The sequence below is a fragment of the Muscardinus avellanarius genome (assembly GCF_963383645.1).
Source record: "Muscardinus avellanarius genome assembly, chromosome: 5".
In the NCBI taxonomy this organism is placed as follows: Eukaryota; Metazoa; Chordata; class Mammalia; order Rodentia; family Gliridae; genus Muscardinus; species Muscardinus avellanarius.
Window position 1 is genome coordinate 62,402,436 of NC_137790.1, and position 4,037 is coordinate 62,406,472.

The following is a 4,037-nucleotide window of genomic DNA, read 5'->3' on the forward strand; positions in this document are numbered from 1 at the left end:
GGAGAATTAATAAGATTTTATTTTATTAGTTATTAAAGCTTTGACTGTATATCTTTATATCATAGATATTCACAAGAGTCAACACACTGGCTTCAGAATCATATCAGATTGTCAATAAGACCAATGCCTCATAGTTGCTTTTAAAATGATTCTTTTGCAAATAATCACTGACTTTTAATGAAATATGAATATTACTATAAAATAGGATAGCCATTAATCAATAAACTATATATAGTAATAGTCCTTACATATAAGTGCATAGTATTTTTCTAGGTACTTTTGCATGCAACTAATTAACTATTAGGTAAAGCAGTCAGTTGATAGATAATTAAAAATGAGTAGAGTAACTAGCCCAAGGTCAGACACCCGGGATAGTCAGAAGGGCAAAGGGCAGGCTTTAGTTGGCAAGCTTGTATGTTTACAAAGTCATATACTGTAAATATGAGTTATAAAGGTGTTATGGAGCCTACAACATTTTCTTTTTTTTCTTCTTAATTTTCATGCAGATGTATATAAGATCATACTGTGAGGTAATCTACCTGTGAAATCCAAAATAATATGATTGGCAAGAATTAGGAATGTGTAATTAAAATAATTATTAAACATATTACTGCGTCACCACTCTGTTATATGAGTTGAGATATGGGAAACCTAATTTCAAAGAGTAGATTAAGGCAAAAGCTCAAAAGATTTTTAAAACTTTTCTTTGAGTAGATTTTGAATGTAACAATAGCAAAAGCACATACTTTATCATAGGCATTCCTATCAGTTATATGAAGATTATATTATGGCAATTTATTTTAAAGGTATGGTAAATAGGGTATAGAAGAACCTGAATTTCAGGAAATACAACATACAAAATATTTTTATCTTACACAGCAGACAAATACTATTTTAATAGTATAACCCAAAGAATACACTAAATATTAAAGAATATGGAAATTAATTGCCCTTATTTATAATCACTTTTTTAAACGCTCATTTTTGGAAACCATTTGTTGCCACATGTGTGGTTTAATGGTGTCAGCAGAAACTAAAACGGTAGGTTCTAAAGTGGATGCTCTACAGTACTTCATGGGCATCACCTTTTAAAAGGAGGAGGATTTGAACCTGAGCGATCCAGAAACCATATCTTGGGTGCTCTTGGAAACAAGTATATAACCTGAGAGAAGAACAACTATGTGGAAAAGTAGACATCTTTCCAACTCTAGAGAAATAAACTACATAAGAGTTATAGGGTAGTTATTTTTCTTACATTATAAAAAAACTCCCAACAAATCATACTTTTCAGCATTAGAAACAGCCTTCAGAAAGAGCAGAGTGCAGATGTAATAAATTATTGCATGTTTTAAGGAGAGATTATATCTTCAGAATCTTTTAGAAGAGATCCCTTTGTTCGTAAAAAAAAAAAAAATCAGACTAATTTTGTAAAGTCCTTTCTATTTTTAGTTTCTCTTCTAAGGAGTTATAATTAATGCACTAAATCTAATCCCTAGTTTTTTGTTTTGTTTTGTTTTTGTTGTGGTGGTGGTCCTGAGAATGGAACCCAGTGGCAATCTACCTCTGCGCTATATCCCCAGCCCTATTTTATTTATTTATTTATTTATTTATTTATTTATTTATTTATTTATTTATTTATTGTGTACTGGAGATGGAACCCAGGGGCAATGTACCTACAAGCTATACCCCCAGCCCTATTTATTTATTTTTTTAGTCTTTTATATTTTTGAAACAGTCTCACTTGAGTTGCTAAGGGCCTTGCTAAGTAGCTGAGGCTGTTGATGAACTATAATCCTTTGGTCTCCACCTCCTGAATGCTGGGATTACAATCATGTGCCACCATGCCCTGCTTACTCCGTAGTTTCTGAATAGCCATTCGTTGGAGCATAAGTATGACCCGTAGTAGATAACCGGTCAAATTCTGTCTTCAGTCATAAGACTGAACTTTTGTCCAGGAATACACCTAATCCTGAGGGGAAGCAGGAATGTGGCTTTTGGCTATACAAGGAAAAGTGGCTTAGACCAAGATCCCAAATCCTAGGGATGCATTGTGTTGCCATAGGCCATTCATTCATTGTCAGCACTGGGATTTGAACCCATAAACCCATAAATCTTTACCTGAGCTACATCCCCAGTCTGTTTTATTCATTTATTTACTTACTTACCTACTTACTTACTTACTTTGAGACAGAGTCTCACCAAGTTGCCAAGGTTGGTCTTGAACTTGTGATTCTCCATGCCCGACTCACATTCCTCCTTTTAGAAAAAACTTTTTTCTCAGAAATTTCAGCTTAGACCTTTTTTCTATTTTACTGCTACTTAAATATATATATATATATGAAGTTTAAATTCTCCATTTATACTTCTTAAATGAAAATGAGTTTACAAAATAAAATACAAAGCTATAAAACAAGTAAGTTCTGAATTCAGCTGAGAATTAAATGAGAAAACGTTTTGGTCAATAGATTTACAATAGACCTTCTAATGGCCCTGCAGAACTTCCGCCCTCATTCACTATTTTAGTTGCTTAAAGTACTATCATGTCTGTGCCAGGATAGCCAAAACCTGCTGATATTTCCAGTAATGCATTTAATTCTGCAGGAATTGATCAGCCGTGTCTCTAAGAGTCCCTGATAGATATGACATGAGGCAGGCTGTCAGTTCCCACTGGCCTTGGTGCTCTAAGAAAAAAAAAATTTAAATACTATCTCTGTATGTTTTCTGAAGTTCAAAAACTCACCAGTAAAATTGCCTAGGTTCATTTTTTTCAGGAGTATTTTGTATTGTGTTTGCATAGGAATTTGTGAGTCTCACAATTCTTTTCATCTCTTCTTACTGTGATTCTATTTTCTTTCTAATTTGCAGTTTTATATATGAATGGTTTTTCTAAAAAGTAAGTTAACTGTTTTAATTTTTCCAGATTTTTTATTTTGGAATAATATGTATAATGTAAAATTTACTATCTTAATCATTTTAACTGTATAATTTATTTTACATGAGCCTAAAGATCTTAGTCATATTCTATAACTACCATCTCGGTCCATCTCCAGAACTCTTCTTCTTGGAAAATTGAAACCTTTTATTCATTATTCATTATTCAACCATTATTCTAGTTTCTGTCTATAATTTTGACTACTCTTAAGTATGTCATATAATTGAAATCATGTATTTGTTTTTTTGTGACTGGCTTATTTCATTTAGCATAATAGTATGTTCATCAGTGTTGTAGCATATCAAAATTTTCTTTTTTTTAAAGACCAAATAATAGTTATTACATGTATTTGCTTTATTTTGCCTATCCATTGATGGACACTTGGGTTATTTTCATGTTTTAGCTTTTGTGCATAATGCTGCTCTAAATGTGTGTACAAATGTCTCTTTAAAACCATGCTTTCAATCCTTTTGAGTATACCTAGACATAGAATTGCTATATCAGATAGTAATTCGATTTTTAATATTTTGAGGAACTACTGTACTATTTTCCACAGGGGCTGTACCATTTTATACTTTCACCAACATCGTACATAACCTCGTTTCTCCACATACTTGATACCAGCCGGGCGTGGTGGCACACGCTTGTAATCCCAGCATTTGGGAGGCTGAGACTGGAGGATCATGATTCGTAGACAGCCTCAGCTACTTAGTGAGGCCCTTTGCAAATCAGTGAGACCCAGTTTAAAAATAAAGACTGGAAAAAAAAAAAGGCATTTGACTATATATGTGAGGGTTTAATTCTATTTTGGTGGTCTGCATGTCTGTTTTTATGCCACTGTCACATTGTTTTAATTAGTGTAGCTTTTTAATAAATGTTGAAATTCAGAAGTGTGAGTTCTTCAGCTTTGTTCTTTTTCAGGATTGTTTTGGCTATTCAGTGCCCCTTGAGATTCCATGTAAATTTTTATCTGGGTTTCCCATGTCTGCAAAAAAAAAAAAAAAAAGTCACTGACATTATTTATAAGAATTGCAAATCTGTAGATGATTTTGGATAGTATTAGCATCTTAATAAATTAAGTCTTCCAATTCATGAACATGAGATG